The sequence below is a fragment of the Lissotriton vulgaris genome, chromosome 2_2 (genome assembly GCF_964263255.1).
Source record: "Lissotriton vulgaris chromosome 2_2, aLisVul1.2, whole genome shotgun sequence".
NCBI classification, from domain to species: Eukaryota; Metazoa; Chordata; class Amphibia; order Caudata; family Salamandridae; genus Lissotriton; species Lissotriton vulgaris.
In genome coordinates, this window is record NC_141688.1 from 320,239,671 (window position 1) to 320,261,281 (window position 21,611).

The 21,611-nt window shown below is 47.0% G+C and overlaps 1 protein-coding gene across 3 annotated transcripts in view; it reads left to right on the forward strand.

Annotated features, from left to right (window-relative positions):
* LOC147729385 (uncharacterized) overlaps positions 1-21,611 on the forward strand; it is a 387,516-nt gene that overhangs the window by 214,624 nt on the left and 151,281 nt on the right. The window lies entirely within an intron of this gene.

The window sequence follows — 21,611 nt, forward strand, 5'->3', positions numbered from 1 at the left end:
CAGACAAAGTCCCTCAGTGGTTAGTTAAGATCGAAAACGGACGAGAACAGGGTGAAAAACGGGTGAAAACAGGTAGCCATAGTGGATAGGGAAGAAATATATCACACAAATGAAAATTAGTTAAGTGATAGAGTATATGGTGAAGAATTTGAGAAAAACGTGATCCATGTGAAGAGAGGCTTCCAGTGGTATAGCAGCACTTTTAAACACAGGGTGACAACAATAATATGTGATTGAGAACGCAACTAAAATTATTGTGAGTGTACCTAGTTAAACAATGTTCCTGTGAACTGGATGGCAAAAAAAGGGTTATCAATGAAAAACTAACATTGTTGTAAACAATGGGCAATTATAAGAAAACATGCAGAGTACATTTGAATCAATTATATCATGATCACTCTCATAGGTAGCATTTAAATTCAGTTCGGTCATTCATTCCAGTTGGTTTAAGTGTTTCTAGTTTGAAAATCCAGAAATTTTCTCTTCGTAGTAAGTTGTTGTGATTGTCAACACCCTCACGTTTCCGGACAATTTCTAGAATGGTAAATCTGAGTTGGCTCACATTATGCGAAGCTTCACAAAAATGGGTTGCAACAGTCGATTTGGTCTGTTTGTTGAGAATGTTCGACTTGTGTTCATTAAGTCTCACTTTCATCTTTCTCTCAGTCTTGTCCACAGGGACATTTCAAGAGATATATAATGTTCATAGAATCACAAGTTGCTGAAACACATAATTTGATCTTATAACCCTTACTAGGATGGGTAATTACATTCCCTCTGATAATGTTGTTGCAGTGACTGCAATTGTGACAGGGCAATGTGCCATGAAAAACTTCCTCAGGATTGCTTGTGCAAGATTTAATCATGTTGCCCAAATTCGTACCCCTCTGATATGCAAAAAGGGGCATTTCATTGAATATCTTGTTGAAATCAACTTCTTGGGATAATATCGCCCAATGTTTAGTGATGATGTTTTTGAAAGCTTTACTCTTTGTTGAATATTTCGATACCACAACAATTCTTGTGTTCTCTTTTTTTGGTGCTTGAATCAACAAGGTTTTCCTATCTTTTTGCGCACATCTTGATTTTGCCTCATCCAATATTTTTTGAGGATATCCTCTTTTCTTAAATCTTTCTTCCATTTCTTGGATTCTGGTCTCAGATGTTGTTGGGGATGAAACAATCCTTTTCACTCGCAACATTTGCGAGTAAGGCAAGTGAGTTTTCAATGGGTTGTTATGGAAACTATTGAAATGCAACAGATTGTTGCGGTCTGTCTGCTTACGATAGATATCTGTTTCAAAGTGTGACCCATTCCTACGTATTTCTACATCAAGAAACGTGATTTTATTGGCATCAATCTCAGACGTAAATTGGATGCGTTCATCTCGTGTGTTGAGTTCAACAATGGCGTTCCTTAATTCAGGTTCTGAACCTGTCCAAATCACGAACATGTCATCTATGTACCTCAATATCATTTTTGTTTTGGACTTCCATGGCTCTTGGTTGAGGATATGTTCAGTTTCGAAATGCTCCATATACAGATTTGCGTAGACCGGGGCCGCCGAATTTCCCATGGCCGTCCCGGTCAACTGCAAATAATATTTCCCCTGCCATTCAAAGTAGCTGTGAAAAAGAGTGAAGTGAAGTAGCTCCATGAGGAACACTTTAAAGTCTGAATCCATTTCTGTGTTGAGCAATGTATGTTCTATCGCCTCAATTCCATCCTGGTGAGGAATAGAAGTATATAAAGATTTAAGTTATACAACAAGGAGATTTTTATCATTTACCAGGGAAATTGGGCGCACACCTGTATGTCCGCAAGGTAGAGAGCACGGTGAAGTGGTTGGTACAGGCAAAAGGGCGAGCGGTAATCTCACACAACCGCTCAAGGTTGGACCAAGAAGATCCACACAAATAACAATAGAACAACAATGCCCCTGCACTGTACAAATATAGAACATTAAAGTGATGATATTTGTAGAAAGTGACGATCAGTTAGTATACATCCACACTTTCGGAGTGACTTTAAGAGAATCAATTATCCAAGTTCAGGCACAAGAGTTCCAAAAAAGATAGAAATGTTCTGTTCCTGGTGTTAAGTAAATGTTTTATTGTTCCTTTGATAATGCCAACACGTGTTTCATCGCAGGGAACCTACTGCGAATCTTCAGGGCTGAACAGAAAACATAAAAAGGTGCATTTGCAAAAAGTTCTTGTTTTATATGCAAAAGACTAGTGACTTGCCAATGTGAAAACGTGGTCATGCCAATGGTGACTCTGTGTATTTGTGACTCATGTTCAATAGTAGAGTGAATTGGTGAACTATAGAGTGTACGTGTGGGTAGGTGAATCTATTGTGACATGTATTAATATCTTTTATTACTTTTTGGTGCACTTGTCCATCTGAACACGGAATTGGTGAAAATAGTAAGTCTATACACTGGCCGTAGAGAGAGTGTAGTGGTATTGTGAAAAGGGTGTAGCTGTGTTTGAAAGGGCGGTATTCCCATGTGACATAGGTGATAACGCGAGATAACTAGATATTATAATATTGCAAAACAAACGTTCATCTGTATACACACATAGTCAGATACTTATTACCGCTTATCATATATTTCCCTATTTAGGCATATCATTACAGTTACTTCACTACGTAATACCTACAGGTTTAATAAAGAAGTTGCCGGTTGGCTCGTTCGAGTGGTTTGCGAAATGCTGTTGTTACTTTACAAAATACATTCAGAATTCCTAAATAAACAACGTTGTGTGTTCGCAGGTATGTATGGTTCAGTGATAGGACCTACGTGGTGTGTGAAAGGAGACAGTCAATGGCTAGAGTTAGTGAGGTGATTACATGTATCAGCTAGGTTAAAAAACACGAGAAGACAAAAGAGGAACTAGTTATATCGGGTAGTTTCAAGGAATAGGAGGGGCGGTGTAATTATAAAAACTTTGGTGTTTCTGAATGGCTCCAAAAGAATTAGCTTTTTTAAAGTAAAATCCCTAAACAGTATGTCACACTTACCTTCTTGAAGAAAGTATGACAAAAAATATCAGAAATGTTGGAAATGCCCGTTTCCGGACAATGCTCTGGTTAATTATTCCGAGTCGTTCGAGATCTGTGACACGCTGCCTGCGTGATTAAAGGATCTGTGTGGGAACAGGCTATTTTTAGTTCCCAAATAACACAATCATAGCGTAAAGCAAAGAAAAGACAAGGACTCGTAATAAGTTATCACATGCTCATACCTTGTTCAGTTTAGGTGTGTGTCGTAACCGGGAGGAGTTGACGAGTGTTTACGAGGGGTCTTGATTAAGACATTATATTTCCTAACAGGCGGGTACACCTGAAAGAAAAGGATTAGGTGATAGGAGGGTATAAGAAAAAAATATATATAATAATAAGTTCGATTTAGATGCTAGGGTGTAGGGTCCTATTCGAGCGGGGGAGAGCTCGTTTACCTTGTTCGCGCTGAACTCCCTCTTGAAGTTCCCGGTGCCGTTTTCCAATGACGGTCACATGACGGGAAGTGTTCACTGGTTAAATACCGGAGGTCCGTCTTCCACTCCCTGAATAAACTAGAGCGTGTCTTGCTAGTCAGTGGAAACCAGTAATGGCACAAAAAAGAAGAGTTACTCCAATTCTTTAAAAATAGCGTGGAAAGAAGTGGGTGGGTATGGCGGTCGTTTAGGCAGCGTGATTAATGGGAAAGCTCTTGCATTTAGTTGAGAGCATAGCTGAGATTAAAGATTTGATGTGACAATAGTATAAGTCCGTGGTCCGTGTTTCACACAGATAGCGGTATCGCTGTCTGAGGTATCGGTAGCGGGGCGAAGTCTTATTCAAATGGGGCATGTCCCAATGAATGCCTCATGTGTAGTGGTGGCAGTAAATATAACACTAAATGGTCTTATTATAATATCAAGGAGCCATTAATCACGCTGCCTAAACGACCGCCATACCCACCCACTTCTTTCCACGCTATTTTTAAAGAATTGGAGTAACTCTTCTTTTTTGTGCCATTACTGGTTTCCACTGACTAGCAAGACACGCTCTAGTTTATTCAGGGAGTGGAAGACGGACCTCCGGTATTTAACCAGTGAACACTTCCCGTCACGTGACCGTCATTGGAAAACGGCACCGGGAACTTCAAGAGGGAGTTCAGCGCGAACAAGGTAAACGAGCTCTCCCCCGCTCGAATAGGACCCTACACCCTAGCATCTAAATCGAACTTATTATTATATATATTTTTTTCTTATACCCTCCTATCACCTAATCCTTTTCTTTCAGGTGTACCCGCCTGTTAGGAAATATAATGTCTTAATCAAGACCCCTCGTAAACACTCGTCAACTCCTCCCGGTTACGACACACACCTAAACTGAACAAGGTATGAGCATGTGATAACTTATTACGAGTCCTTGTCTTTTCTTTGCTTTACGCTATGATTGTGTTATTTGGGAACTAAAAATAGCCTGTTCCCACCCAGATCCTTTAATCACGCAGGCAGCGTGTCACAGATCTCGAACGACTCGGAATAATTAACCAGAGCATTGTCCGGAAACGGGCATTTCCAACATTTCTGATACTTTTTGTCATACTTTCTTCAAGAAGCCCTGAAGATTCGCAGTAGGTTCCCTGCGATGAAACACGTGTTGGCATTATCAAAGGAACAATAAAACATTTACTTAACACCAGGAACAGAACATTTCTATCTTTTTTGGAACTCTTGTGCCTGAACTTGGATAATTGATTCTCTTAAAGTCACTCCGAAAGTGTGGATGTATACTAACTGATCGTCACTTTCTACAAATATCATCACTTTAATGTTCTATATTTGTACAGTGCAGGGGCATTGTTGTTCTATATAAAGATTTAACATCCATGCTACATAACATAACTTCTTCATTTTCTTTCAGTTGAACCATGCCTAGTCTTTCCAAAAAATGGGTCGTGTCCTTTACAAATGTCTTCATCCTCATCACATTTGCCTGCAAGTGCCTATCCAGTAGTTGACCTATGGGCTGGTGTATGCTCCCAACTGTCGATACAGTTCAGTTCAGTTCAAAAGCTTTTATTCGATTTGTACATACAAATCATACAAGCAAAATACATAATTGAAATATTAAAATCACCATATAAGCTTTCCTAAAAGGGAAAGAGGTAAAGTGCAGCAAGTGAAAGTAAACATGCCTCTAACGTTCTTGCAAGGACTAATTGGGAATCGGTAAGAATTACTTACTAGGCCTTTCCTGGGAACTGTATATTAAAACTGTTAAATAATCATTCAATACTGTGAATCACTGCATGAATATCTTAATTACAGAAATTGATATAAAATTCATAGAAAAAACATATGAATACAGACAGGAGTATTAACATTAATTTCATCATGAATAAACCCTGGCAACTGTATAACGCAAGTACAGACAGGTCAGTAGATAACATTATGGTACAATACTTTTCCTGGCAGCTGTACATTTTAAAATAAAAGTAGCCAAAAAGAAGCAAATCTCCTCATTCACTAGTAAAGATAAAAATATCAATGCTGTTTGGGTCGTACAGATATTGTATTTAATAAAAATTGGTTTAAGATATTTTTGCCTGAAATACTGATAATATTTGCAAAAAAGTAAAAAATGGCAACTACTCTGACGAGAGGAACCGTCACACGGACATAGTGTGTTTGAACTGGTTTTTGTGATTGGAAAAGCAACCAAGTGGTGTGCAATACCCAGTCTGACCCGTGTTAAAACATACTGATGGGAAGGGCGGGTCACGAATACAAGATAAGATTGTAGTCCAGAAGCTAAATTTAGATCTTTATAAAATTTCATAGTAGCAAGATTTCCAACAACTTTGTCACGCTCAGCCTTACGAAAATTAAAAAACGTTATCTTAATTTCTTTTTTTGAAATGGAGACAACCTTTTCGGGCTCATGGAACACATTAATGTTAAACAGAAGTAGATACCAATGATGGATGTAACTTAACCATGATACCCGTGAGGAATGATCCAAACCTATACAATCAAGAATAATATCCTGAGTAAATCGAGTCTCTGGCTTAGCCCAAATAGAACGCCACAATAAGAGTGGACGAACTGCTGCTAAGTCAGAGATATACTCGATCCCGACTTCTTCATGGATCAACTGTATGGAGGCGGAAGGGGGAACACATAATAGCCTCCTTAGGAACTTGTTTTCCTCCTTCTGCAAAAGAATACCCTCACAGTGACCCCACACCCCTGCCCCATACAGGGCAGCGGAAGCACAACATACATTGTATAGGTTCAACATATCATAGATACTTCGAGAGCCAAGTTTGGAGGCAAAACGAAAGATGCTACTATAAGACCGTATCATTTTTGTTTTTATGGCATCAAATTCCGCATTCCAGGACCCACTGTTACTATATGTTATTCCCAAATAACAAAAAGAGTTAACAGAGGTCAGCTTTTCCTTATCTAGGAAAAAGGTATGCTTTACCTTCTTAGCTGCCTGACCACATGACATTACATATGTCTTAGTTTTATTCACACGAAGCTGCCTAGCCTGTATAAACTGCGTAAAATTATCAATTAGGCGCTGTAGGCCCATCTGTGTTCGAGATAAAAGAACAGCGTCATCCGCATAGAGTAATAGTGGAACGGGTTTACCACCAATCAGGGGGGCATCTGCCAAAATACCGGTCAGGGATCGATCTACGCCATTAATAAAAAGGGAAAATAAAAGTGGGGCTAAAACACAACCCTGACGTATGCCTCGAGACACTCTAAAGAACGGGGTACATTCACCAAGGGTGCCATAACGGACTTTACATGAAAGTTTCTCGTAAAGTCTGGCTAAAAAATGCACTATTTCCCTTGGTGCCCCAGCATCTAGCAGAACCTCCCAAAGAATACCATGATTAACCAAATCAAAAGCGCTGCTCAGGTCAGCAAAACATAAAAAGAGGTTGCCACTTTTGGCCACAGTATATTTACTAATTAAAAGGTCCAGATTAACGCATTGGTCCAGTGTACCCAGACCTTTGCGGAAACCGTATTGGACTCTAGTTATGATGTTAAAATCAGTTGCCCAGTCTTCTAGCCTTTTTAGCAAAATCCTACTCATCACCTTTACAGAGGCATCCAGTAATGAGATTGGGCGATAATTAGAGGCCTCTGACTTATCGCCCTTCTTATGTAAAGGGATAATGATCGATTGACCCCAGGTAAAAGGAAATTCATTTTCAGCCGCACAATTAAAAACCCTCGTCAGAATGGGAGCCCATAACGCTGTTTCATCTTTGTATAAATCCAGCGGGACCCCATCGGGGCCAGGTGCCTTGCCTCCTTTACTTAAGGAAATTGCTTCCTGACATTCTTCCAGTGATATAGCCAACGAAAGAGGCAACCATAGATTTATATCTGGTGATGTTGATTCAGAAGTTAGCCCTTCAGGGTTAAAAATTTTGGAAAAATGATTAACCCAGTCGCTACATGCCACATATGAGGTCAGTTCAGGAACGTTATCTCTACTGAGAAACGGACTGTTAATCGTTTCCCAGTAGAGTTTACTGTTTTTAGTCTCGGCGGCCTCCCTCAGCTTATCCCACGCCTCAGACTGTAATACCCTTTTCCTTTTATTAATAACTGATTTATAAATAACCCTGAGGTGTTGTATCTCAGTCTTAACACGTGGTTTGGTACCCAACGCATTCTTTAAGTTGCGAAGGGCTACAATACATGTCTTATCAAACCACCCCTGCTTTTGACCATAATTGGCCGACGGTGTCTTGGTAAAGATACCCTCAATTCTACTGTTTAAAGATACAAAACATTCTATTAAACAGCCAGGGTCGCTGTCAACATCCAAACAATACCTAATTTGATTCTTACATTGGGTGACAACCTCCTTCTGCTTGACTTTAGAATTTAAACCAGTCCATTTAACCCTAAGGCCATTTGGTCTGGTAGGCACTATATCAGTTGTGCATTTACCACCTGGAACTGATGAGGTACCATGCCCCAAGAGGGTAATACGTAGGCTATTATGGTCACTGAGACTTTCTTCGTTCACATATAAATCAGTATAGTCTCCACTGCAAGACAATAAAATATGATCAATGAATGAACCTGCATCTCTGCCCGTAAATGTAGGGCATGTTATTGCCTGATTGTTAACATTGCAGTTTAACAGGGCCATATCTAGCATGGCTAGCATGTTGTTTAGGGTGGAACCATAACTGCAGTGTTGGAAATGGGGAAAATCCTCCTTCCCCCCCAGGTCTCTCCACTGGCCATTTAATGCTACATCAAAGCCACAGATATTCCCGTTGGATAGATGACATGGCTGCAAATTAAAATCCCCAGCCCATACCACCTCAGCCTTTCTTTTCGAGATATCTAGCGCTTTTATGATTTCCTTTTCTAAAGGAAGTAAAATATCCCCCCTGGTGGCGTCAAAAATGTTGTTATAGAAATTAACGATCACCAAATCAATGTGCTTTCTGCATTCCACCCTTATAACTTGACTGTGCGTCCCCACAGCTGAACTATATTTAACCGTACAGTCACACAGCTTGGTTGACACTAACAATAAAAGGCCTCCCTTAGCCCTACCCGAGCTGGATTTGGTTGCTCTGAGACAAAAAGATGCATACCCTTCAATATTAATAGGGTCTAGGCACCAGGTTTCCTGTAATAAGATTAGATCAAAACCCTCACCCAAAAAGCTGGTCCAAAAGGGTGTACCCAATTTACTAGAAAGACCAGCAATATTCCAGGAAATAAGAGAGATTCCCGCTGGTTTCCCAGTATTACCAGTAACAGGTAACTCCTGCTGATTTACTGTTGGTAATTGAGCAGGACCCTCTTCCCGAAGGATGGTAACCGGAGTTAGGCTGGGGCTAGCAGTAGTTGTACATATATCCAGGCTACCCCGATTGCCTATGTACTGTGGGGAACTTAATGATGATGATTCGGTAGATTCCTGGAGCACAACTGGGGGGTTGACAGAGGAAAAAGAAGAACACTCCATCTCAAAGTTAGAGTTGTTTAGGCCCAATGCTTCTGGTAAGCTGAGTCAGTCTAACTCATCTAGCACGGCATATCTATTTGGGTGGGCAAATTGTGAGGACATGGGGTCTTGAGAGTAGGGTGGATCCTGCCACGTTTGTTGCCAAGGGTATTTGTCTAATTGAGGTGGCTGAAAGGATTGTGGCCATTGGTAAGCAGACTGGGGTAAAGGTGGCGGAAAATGAAGAGGGTGTTGCCAGTGGGTTTTGGATTGATGCATGGGAAACTGTGGGACATTTGGGAGCTGCTGCTGTGGATTAACAAGATGTGGGAAAAAAGGGGGCGGATAAGGTGGTTGCAACCAAGGTTTGACAGGTTGCTGTGGAAAGTACCCAGGACCACTATTACTCTGAAAAGTGGAACAGGGGGGATTAGGCCGTGCGGGCTTTGATAGAAAATAAGACAGAGGAAGTGGGTTGATTTGAGTCGTAGGACCACTATTAGGTGCATTACACACGTAGCTTGCTGCCCCTACATCCCTAAAATTGACAGTTATTACATCCCCTACTATTGATTTCTTACTTCTGCCCACCCAGTCCCCTCTACGCACGGTAAGGATTTCACCGTTCATATTGTTGGGTAGGGGTTTATGTAGGTGGAGCCATTGAGCACATTTATTCCTGAGCTCGGTAAACGATTCTTTTACTCCCTCCTTCAATGGGGGAACCGCCGTCAACACAACTACAAAAGGGGAAACCTCTGGTGGTAGGTTTATGGACCTAAAACGTGTCTGCTTTGGTTTGGGCCCTTCTGTTTTATTTTTAATTGGAGGTGCAGAAGTTGAATTGGATTTCCCTGCTACTTCTTTAGGTTGGATAATGGAGGAGGCAGTATTAACACCATCAGGATATTGGTTCGCCTGGACAGGTGTATTCCCCTTTAAAATCTGAACAGTTATTGGTTGCCCAATTTGCGACGTAGGGGGTATCACTGAGTTCCCAGGGACTACAGTATCTTGAACCTTGTTTGGTACACCTTTAGGGGGCTGAGTGCTCGTTGAACATTCAGGGGTTGATTCTATAATCCCTTGTAACTGGGCAGACCCTTGTCCCTGCTTTTTTTGTGGCCATTTGGAATGTATTAGCGAAGTAAGCCTATCCACTTTAGAAATTAAAGGCTTGATTTGAGCTGCTAAAGTGGTTTCGAGGTCTAATTTTAAGTCTGTTACCATATTTTGCACCCAGCACGGGATACCTGATGACAATTGTGGGGTAGGGGAAATCAAATTATGATTCCTAACCGGGGCTTTTGCTTTACTTTTACCCTTCAATATGGTCTTATGAGGGTTATGAGCCCTTCCCCGGGGAGCAATGGGTACAGAAACTGTTTCCGCATCCTTATTCCCACTCAGACTCGGTTCCTCTTTGTCAGGTGACTGATAGATTTCAAGATCTGGTGTAACCTCCAGGTCTTCCAAAGACGGGTCCGAGTCTGATGGGGCGACCGATAGATCTACAGTATTCGGTACAGTCGGAACATTACTGGTGGGCATGGTTATAGGCAAAGAACAATTATTCACATTCTGTAAAGCAGGAGATTTGGCCTTTGCCAAAGGGCCCAGAGAAGAGCGCCTGGCGTTTGCGAGATCCATAGAGACTCTTTTTTCCAATAAAACAATACTTTGGTCAATAGTCTCATGTACGCGTGAAATAAAGAGATCAATAGGGCCAGTCACCTGGGCTACCGCCGTTCCTTTTTTTACGCAACTTCGAGTTCTGTTGCGTATGGTCGACATGTTGGGTATCGTGGTTTTCAAGGGTGAAGACACAAGAGTTCTGGGCCAGGGCCGTCCTCTGCCGTCCTTGAACGGCCTTAAACGGCCCGCTCTTAGCCCGGTCTTCGCCCCGGTAGTCGCCCCGCGCGCGTCCCGCGTGCGCGTTGTTACAGCAGAATATATGGGAGAGACAGGTGAAGGGGCGGGAAGAGGGCCAGCTGCGGCCGATCAGCGCCGCGCTGCCTGCTGGTCCTCGCAGTCCCGCCTCACGTCCTGCTGGCTCAACAAAGCCGCGTTGGTGCTTCCAAGCACTAGGTTGATGGTCCCGCTGCACTAGACTGCAAGTTGACCTGGCCTGCGAGCGGCACCCGCGAAGCGGGGGCCGCGAGGCGTAGGTCTCAGCAACAGAGGAAAGGAGATGAGGGTTCTGCACTCGCTGCACAACAGCTGACAAAGAGAGTCCCAGGCAGCTCACTCGGCACGATGTATTTGACCGGTGGAGGGGCGGGAAGAGGACCAGCTGCGGCCGATCAGCGCCGCGCTGCCTGCTGGTCCTCGCAGTCCCGCCTCACGTCCTGCTGGCTCAACAAAGCCGCGTTGGTGCTTCCAAGCACTAGGTTGATGGTCCCGCTGCACTAGACTGCAAGTTGACCTGGCCTGCGAGCGGCACCCGCGAAGCGGGGGCCGCGAGGCGTAGGTCTCAGCAACAGAGGAAAGGAGATGAGGGTTCTGCACTCGCTGCACAACAGCTGACAAAGAGAGTCCCAGGCAGCTCACTCGGCACGATGTATTTGACCGGTGGAGGGGCGGGAAGAGGACCAGCTGCGGCCGATCAGCGCCGCGCTGCCTGCTGGTCCTCGCAGTCCCGCCTCACGTCCTGCTGGCTCAACAAAGCCGCGTTGGTGCTTCCAAGCACTAGGTTGATGGTCCCGCTGCACTAGACTGCAAGTTGACCTGGCCTGCGAGCGGCACCCGCGAAGCGGGGGCCGCGAGGCGTAGGTCTCAGCAACAGAGGAAAGGAGATGAGGGTTCTGCACTCGCTGCACAACAGCTGACAAAGAGAGTCCCCTGTCGATACAATGGGTCGAAAGGGAGGTTGAACCAAATCTTTATGTATCTTCGGCAACATGTGTATTGCCGGACTCTTCGGATGGTTCGTGATCAGGAATTTTTTAGTTTTTTCATTTATGATTCCATCGGCAAAAGCTTTATCGATGATACCATTTATGATCTTTGCAAACTGGTCTGTGGGATTATAATCCAAAAGTAAGTATGTATGTGTGTCCCCCAGATGCTTTTCCACCTCCTGCTCATAATGAGAAGTATTCATTACCACAATAGCTCCTCCCTTGTCAGCTTTCTGACAAATGATGTGTGGATTATTCGCAATTTTCCGGAGTACATGGATCTGTTTTTGCGTCAAGTTGTGTTGTCTTGTTTTTTTCTTAAAACTTAGTTTTGTTAACTCTGCTTTCACTAGGTTTTCAAAAGAATCTAGCGTTTTATGTGTTATAGGCGCCTCATAAGTGCTGTGTGGTGTCAATCCTAATAGCTGATCCTCTTTCATGTCTCTTCTTTCGGTAACCACGTTATCAAAAAAATGTCTCAAACGTAATTTCCTCATCAGTTTATATAAGGTAATTTCTAACTCCAACTTGCTTGTTTCAGTCGTGCGGACAAACGACATTCCCTTCTGTAAAGTTTCAACAGTTATGTGATCCAGTTTGATGCTAGAAATATTGATAACAAGGTTATTCAAGTCATGGCTTTCTTCAGTTTCTCCTTTTTCTTTTCTGCCGTTACACTCCTGGTGGCTGGTGGCTCTTTTTCTCTTCCCTTTGCCCCTCCTGGGTCTTCTTTTTCTTGCCGGCCCTCCTCTAAAAAAGGCTCCTCTCTATTTGTCTGTGGCAAATTTTGACCAGATCCCGAACTTTCTTGGAGCTGTTCTTCGACAAGGCCATGTCCATGACCGCATACGGCACATAAGAATGACCCCGCCCTCTACAGCCATTTGTCTGCATGTCATTCAGGGTCTGCCTCTGTCCATGACTGCATATGGCACATAAGAATGGGCCCGCCCTCTACAGCCATTTGTCTGCATGTCAGTCAGGGTCTGCCTCTATCCATGACCGCATACGGCACATAAGAATGACCCCGCCCTCTACAGCCATTTGTCTGCATGTCAGTCAGGGTCTGCCTCTGTCCATGACCGCATACGGCACATAAGAATGGGCCCGCCCTCTTCAGCCATTTGTCTGCATGTCAGTCAGGGTCTGCCTCTGTCCATGACCGCATACGGCACATAAGAATGGGCCTGCCCTCTTCAGCCATTTGTCTGTTCGAGTGTCAGTCAGGTTCTGCCTCTGTCCAGGACCGCATAAGGCACATAAGAATGGGCCCGACCTCTTCAGCCATTTGTCTGTTCGAGTGTCAGTCAGGTTCTGCCTCTGTCCAGGACCGCATACGGCACATAAGAATGGGCCCGCCCTCTTCAGCCATTTGTCTGTTCGAGTGTCAGTCAGGGTCTGCCTCTGTCCATGACCGCATATGGCACATAAGAATGGGCCCGCCCTCTTCAGCCATTTGTCTGCATGTCAGTCAGGGTCTGCCTCTGTCAATGACCGCATACGGCACATAAGAATGGGCCCGCCCTCTACAGCCATTTGTCTGCATGTCAGTCAGGGTCTGCCTCTGTCCATGACCGCATACGGCACATAAGAATGGGCCCGCCCTCTACAGCCATTTGTCTCCATGTCAGTCAGGGTCTGCCTCTGTCCATGACCGCATACAGCACAAAGGCTACTACTACAAAGCCTACTTGTAGGACACCCCGCGCCGCATGGCCACCAGCTGCTGCGTGTGCCCCCGCCTGCCAATACTGCCTGCCTCGCAGAGCCTTCCCGCCCTCGGGTCCGCCCTCAGGCCACGCCCCCCGCCTGTTGTTTCTTCCGCGTTGTGTGCCACTGTCTTCCTGTTTCTGCTGTATTTTATTTTTACAGTCTGTTCCCTGATACTTTGTTTGTTGTCCCCGTGCTGCTCTCTGTACCTAGTTTCCCCCCCTGTGCTGCTGACCCCTGCATCCGCTCCCCGCTGCCGATTCCCGCCTCTGGGGAGTGTAGCCACGCCCCCTTCCTCCCCGCTCCCGCCTCCCAGCTGCCCCTCCCTCCCTGCACTTGGCCATAAATGGCGACCGTGCGGCACAGGTGAGTGTGACCTACTTGTAGGATACCCCCGCGCCGCACGGCCACCAGCTGCTGCGTGTGCCCCCGCCTGCCGATACTGCCTGCCTCGCAGAGCCTTCCCGCCCTCGGGTCCGCCCTCAGGCCACGCCCCCCGCCTGTTGTTTCTTCCGCGTTGTGTGCCACTGTGTTCCTGTTTCTGCTGTATTTTATTTTTACAGTCTGTTCCCTGATACTTTGTTTTTTGTCCCCGTGCTGCTCTCTGTACCTGGTTTCCCCCCCCTGTGCTGCTGACCCCTGCACCCGCTCCCCGCTGCCGATTCCCGCCGCCGGGGAGTGTAGCCACGCCCCCTTCCTCCCCGCTCCCGCCTCCCAGCTGCCCCTCCCTCCCTGCACTTCGCCATAAATGGCGACCGTGCGCACGCGCAGCGGTGACGCGCAGGGGGCGCGCCGATTGTGCGCCAAAGGCGCGCCAAAGGTAAGCCCGTCTGCGCCTGTCCATGCCTGGACCGCGCCCAGCGCCAGGAGCCCTGGCCTGCACCGACGCAAGACGACCCGACAGACCTACGACGCCGCCGCCCTCAACGCACTCAATGCCGGCAGACTCCCGGGTTGCTACCAAGCCACCCCGAGACGCACCCACGGACCCTTCTGCTGCCTCTCCTGCAAGTTTACCTGCATCCGGACCCGCACCACTCCAGCAGTGCCCAAGACCCCGACGAGCAACAACAGCAGCCACCTGAAGTTCATCCTGCTCAACACCCGCTCCGTCCACAGACACGCCGTCGAGCTCTGGAACCTGATCGACACCACAGCCCCAGACGTCGCCTTCCTCATGGAAACCTGGATGAACGCCTCTTCAGCGCCCGACATCGCCATCGCCATCCCGGACGGCTTCAAGATCATCCGGAGGGACCGCGTCAACCAGACAGGAGGAGGCATCGCCATCATCCACAGGAACTCCATCCGCATCACGACCAACACCGACGACACCCTCGCTGTCGCTGAGCACCTGCACTTCCAGATCCACATCGACCCCAAGACCACCCTCAGAGGCACCCTCATCTACAGATCCCCGGGACCACGCACACAATTCAGCGAGGACATCGCCGACTTCATCACCCGGCACGCCCTTCCCTCCTCTGACTACATCCTCCTCGGGGACCTCAACTTCCACCTGGAGAACAACAAGGACCGCAACACCACCACCCTGCTGGACAACCTCGCCAACCTCGGTCTCAAGCAACTGGTGACCACCCCCAACCACTATGCCGGACACACACTCGACCCTGTCTTCTCATCCAGCAAGGACATCGCCTTCAGCCACGCCACCGGACTCCACTGGACGGACCACAGCTGCGTCCACTTCAGCTTCAGAAGGACCACGATCCACCACCACCAGCAACAGGTGGCCCGCAGAAGCTGGAACAAGATCACAGCCGAACAGCTCGCAACTTCCCTGAACAAGAGCCCACCCACCAGCGCAACGAACCCCAGCCAAGCGGCCACCAACCTCACGAAGTGGATCAGCGACTGCGCAGACGACCTCGCCCCTCTGAGGACCCCGCCTAGCAGACCCGGCAGCAAGAAAGCCCCTTGGTTCACCGACGAACTCAAGTGCTCCAAGAAGAACTGCAGAGCCCTTGAGAACGCCTGGCGCAGAGACCCCACCCCGGACAACATGATTGCCCTCAAACTCGCCACACGAAAACACCACCAACTGATTCGCACCACCAAGAAGACGGCATTCAAGGAACGACTGGACAACAACGCACACAACAGCAAGGAACTCTTCAACATCGTTAAGGAGCTCTCCAACCCCAACGCCGGAAACAACGACATCACCCCTTCGCAAGACCTCTGCAACTCCCTCGCCTCCTACTTCCACAACAAGATCGCGGACATACACAACAGCTTCAACACGCAACCGGCGCACGCCACAGCCGAACCACCGCCCCCCACCACCACCCTCCGCGCCTGGACCACGATCAGCACCGAAGACACCATCCGCACGATGAACTCCATCCACTCAGGATCTCCGACCGACCCCTGCCCCCACCACGTCTTCAACAAAGCTGACGTTATCATCGCACCCCACCTACGGGACATCATCAACACCTCCTTCAACACCGCTACCTTCCCGGAGAGCTGGAAGCACGCAGAACTCAGCGCCCTATTGAAGAAGCCATCAGCCGACCCCACCGACCTCAAGAACTACCGACCCATCTCGCTGCTCCCGTTTCCCGCAAAAGTCATCGAGAAGACCGTCAACAAGCAGCTGGCCGCCTTCCTCGAGACGAACGGATCCCTCAACCTCTCGCAGTCTGGCTTCCGAGCCAACCACAGCACCGAGACCGCCCTGATCGCAGCTACCGATGACATCCGAGCCCTGCTCGACAACGGAGAAACGGCGGCCCTCATCCTCCTAGACCTCTCCGCGGCCTTCGACACAGTCTGCCACCGCACCCTAATACAGCGCCTCAGCAACGTTGGAATCCAGGAGAAGGCACTGGAGTGGATCATCTCCTTCCTCGCCGGTAGGACACAGAGAGTCCGCCTCCCCCCGTTCAGATCAGGAGCCACCGAAGTCATCTGCGGCGTTCCTCAAGGCTCCTCGCTCAGCCCAACCCTCTTCAACGTCTACATGAGTCCCCTCGCAGCCATCGCACGCCAACACAACCTCAACATGATCTCCTACGCCGACGACACTCAGCTGATCCTCTCCCTCACCAACGACCCCGCCACCGCCAGAGCCAACCTACACGAAGGGATGAAAGAGGTAGCCGAATGGATGAAGAACAGCCGCCTGAAACTGAACTCTGATAAGATGGAAGTCCTCATCTTGGGATCCTCACCCTCCGCCTGGGACGACTCCTGGTGGCCCCCCGCCCTAGGCAGCGCACCCAAACCAACGGACCACGCACGCAACCTGGGCTTCATCCTGGACTCATCCCTCTCCATGACCAGACAAATCAACGCCGTCTCCGCATCGTGCTTCAATACCCTACGCATGCTACGCAAGATCTTCCGGTGGATCCACACCGAGACCAGGAAGACGGTCACCCAGGCACTCGTCACCAGCCGACTGGACTACAGCAACTCCCTCTACGCCGGAACCACCGCCAAACTCCAGAAGAGACTCCAGCGGATCCAGAACGCCTCAGCACGACTCATCCTGGACATCCCCCGCCGCAGCCACATCTCCGGACACCTGAGAAACCTGCACTGGCTCCCGGTCAACAAGCGAATCACCTTCCGTCTCCTCACCCACGCACACAAAGCCCTGCACAACCAAGGCCCAGGATACCTCAACAGCCGCCTCAACTTCTACGCTCCCAAACGCCAGCTTCGATCAACCAGCCACGCCCTCGCCGCCGTCCCACGCATCCGAAGAGCCACCACAGGGGGAAGGTCCTTCTCCTACCTCGCCCCCAAGACCTGGAACTCCCTCCCGACCCACATCCGCCTGACCCAGGACCACCTCGCCTTCAGGAAGCAGCTCAAGACCTGGCTATTCGAGCAGTAGCGGACCCCCCCTCCCCTAGCGCCTTGAGACCCCCCGGGTGAGTAGTGCGCTATACAAATGCTATGATTGATTGATTGATTGAAAGGAATGGCTCCGCACACTTCAGCCGTTGCTCTGTTGCCTTGTCTGTGACAGCATGTCATCTGATCGCATGTGCACATCAGCCTGAACATGATTGCGCTTCTGTGCCAGGGCTGCTGGGCCAGTTCCTTAGATTTCCGTTTTCTTCCGGTATGTTTACTCTTCTTTCTTTGATTTCGTGTTAGCTCCCAGGCAGGGCCATCACTGTCTCCCCAGTCCAGGCTGAAGTTTGTTGTGGCCATCTTGGAATGGTATTGCGCATAGTGGATCACATTATTACCATTGTGAGTTGTCCAACCCATTGCTTAAAATGGCGGCACTGTTGGACCTTTTCAACAAATATACACTCTGGCAATACCTTTCCAGGATGGCTGTGCACTTTCATGTTTAATTGAAAACAAATGTTTTTATTGTAAGCATTTGCCACCATGTTTACGAAGCGACATGTTTTGTCCGTGCTAGAAATATTTGCATTGCCAATACTTGTTTAAAATACTTTACCACTAACATCCAATAGGGCTACTAGAATACAACTAAAGAACGCCTGCATGACCCATAAGGCCCTTCATCACAAAACCCCCAGCTACTTAGCACAAAAGCAAGTACCTTCTGGGGGGTGCAGAGGCTCCCGAAGCGTGAGCTCACTACTACTGAAACCACAATCCTTCCACAAAAAGAGAACGTGTTACAGAGTCTTCTCTGGTATTGCACCGAAGATTTGCAACTCCTTACCTCCAGATGTGCGACGAATACCCTCCTCCTCCTTCAAAAAAGAAGTGAAATCACTTCTAATGAACAAATGCATTCCATAAAACGCTAAACCTTATGTCACTGTTAGCAACTTAAGTTATCTTATATACTACTGTCTACATCTTTTTATATTGAATGCCATTTATCGAATGTATGTATATTACCCCCCCAACCATCTAGCGTTTCCGTACATTGCAATGTAAAGTGCTCTGATACCCTCTAGGGCATGGAAATGGTTCCAATCATACCTCTCCAAGAGACGACAGGGAGTGGCTCTCGCCATTCCAATCTGAGTTTACTAACAACCCATACGGTGTTCCTCAGGGATCTGCTATTAGCCCAATACTATTTACCATAGATTTGAGACCAGTACTGGCTGACATTAAAGCTCATTATTAATTATGCAGATGACACACAGCTCATTGTGTCACTGGAGGGGACCATTTCACCTCACTGGAGGAATTCCACACCTGCACGGAGGAAGCCTCTGGCTGGTTGAGAGAAAGCGCTCTTCAATTTAATGCAGACAAGACCGAGATGTGGTGCTGCACAGAGGGTAAGGTTCCTCGACTACTACCAATTGATTTCTGGCCTATATCGACCGATACACCTCTAAGATCTTCAGAGCCGGTGCTTAATTTAGGAGTAATGTTTGATGATAAACCGAGCCTTGAAACCCAGATCAACAAAAGTGCTGGTTGCTGTTTTGCCCTCAACAGGGCGCTCCGAAAGATCCTACCGATGCTACCCTCACAGGCCACAGCACTGGTAGTTAGAAGCGTTATCTTGAGTAGACTTGACTACTGTAATGCACTGCTGCTAGAGTCTCCAAAGTATTTAATTGAGAGACTGCGGAGGGTCCAGACGATGGCGGACAAATTGGCTTTAGCAAGACCAAGATATTGATCCGCCTCACAGGCGCTGGCAGAGCCACACTGGCTTCCAGTGTCAGAAAGGATAACGTTTAAATCTCTCTGCCCAGTGTCCAAAGCTCTGTACGGTGTTTGACCTAAACCCATGCAGGACAAATTTGCATGGAATGTCCCCACGCAGAGTTTACGCTCATCTTCGGCCAATTTGGTTAAGGTGCCCAAATTCAGAAAGATAACATCAGGTGGGAGAGCTTTTAGCATTGCGGCAGCAAAGCTTTGGAATACACTCCCACCAATATCAGACAGTTAGAGGATCTGATGCCAATTAGGAAAAGATTCAAAACCTGGCTCTTTCCCAGAGAATGAATTTTCTTATAATCGGCTCGCTTCGATCAGTCTGCTCAGGGCCGTCCATCCACGGCTGACTTGAGCACATATTCTACAGCGCCAGGATACCCTTTGGGCAACAGTGCGCTTTACAAGTGCCTAATACAATACAATACAATACAATACAATTTGTTCACGCAATATAAAACTTTATAAATAAAATAAATAATTGGTTTATGTTGTTTTACATCATTTGATAGTGTATTGGAACGCAAGTGTTCCCTCCCAGGAGGCTGGCTCGGTCCTCAATCCTGTTCATCAATCGAACAATGACCGAGCCACCTCCATGGTGGGACCCCTGCCCGGCTGTCCTTAATATCTTCAGTTTGAAGAGTCCTCCATCTGCTGCAGTCTTGTTTCTTTCCAGTGCTCTCTCCAGTCTTTAGGCTGCATCCTACGAGCTTTCCCTCTAGTACTTCCTGGAACTGCTGCCCCCTCTTGTTCTGTCATTTCTGCCTCTTCCTCCCTTTGTTGCTTCCTCCTTTGTCCTCTGCCATTAACTTCCAAAGTTTGTAAATATTCTGTAGAACTACAGCCTGTATATTTCCGTCAGTCACATGCCTGTTAGAACACATGTATGTACAATGCATGGACAAACTGCCTACAGCACTTGGCCTGTATATGTCCGTCAGTCACATGCCTGTTAGAACACATGTATGTACAATGCATGGACAAACTGCCTACAGCACTTGGCCTGTATATTTCCGTCAGTCACATGCCTGTTAGAACACATGTATGTACAATGCATGGACAAACTGCCTACAGCACTTGGCCTGTATATTTCCGTTAGTCACATGCCTGTTAGAACACATGTATGTACAATGCATGGACAAACTGCCCACAGCACTTGGCCTGTATATTTCCGTTAGTCACATGCCTGTTAGAACACATGTATGTACTATGCATGGACAAACTGCCTACAGCACTTGGCCTGTATATTTCCGTTAGTCACATGCCTGTTAGAACACATGTATGTACAATGCATGGACAAACTGCCTACAGCACTTGGCCTGTATATGTCCGTCAGTCACATGCCTGTTAGAACACATGTATGTACAATGCATGGACAAACTGCCTACAGCACTTGGCCTGTATATGTCCGTCAGTCACATGCCTGTTAGAACACATGTATGTACAATGCATGGACAAACTGCCTACAGCACTTGGCCTGTATATTTCCGTCAGTCACATGCCTGTTAGAACACATGTATGTACAATGCATGGACAAACTGCCTACAGCACTTGGCCTGTATATTTCCGTTAGTCACATGCCTGTTAGAACACATGTATGTACAATGCATGGACAAACTGCCCACAGCACTTGGCCTGTATATTTCCGTTAGTCACATGCCTGTTAGAACACATGTATGTACTATGCATGGACAAACTGCCTACAGCACTTGGCCTGTATATTTCCGTTAGTCACATGCCTGTTAGAACACATGTATGTACAATGCATGGACAAACTGCCTACAGCACTTGGCCTGTATATTTCCGTTAGTCACATGCCTGTTAGAACACATGTATGTACAATGCATGGACAAACTGCCCACAGCACTTGGCCTGTATATTTCCGTTAGTCACATGCCTGTTAGAACACATGTATGTACTATGCATGGACAAACTGCCTACAGCACTTGGCCTGTATATTTCCGTTAGTCACATGCCTGTTAGAACACATGTATGTACAATGCATGGACAAACTGCCCACAGCACTTGGCCTGTATATTTCCGTTAGTCACATGCCTGTTAGAACACATGTATGTACAATGCATGGACAAACTGCCTACAGCACTTGGCCTGTATATTTCCGTTAGTCACATGCCTGTTAGAACACATGTATGTACAATGCATGGACAAACTGCCCACAGCACTTGGCCTGTATATTTCCGTTAGTCACATGCCTGTTAGAACACATGTATGTACAATGCATGGACAAACTGCCCACAGCACTTGGCCTGTATATGTCCGTCAGTCACATGCCTGTTAGAACACATGTATGTGCAATGCCTGTTAGAACACATGTATGTACAATGCAT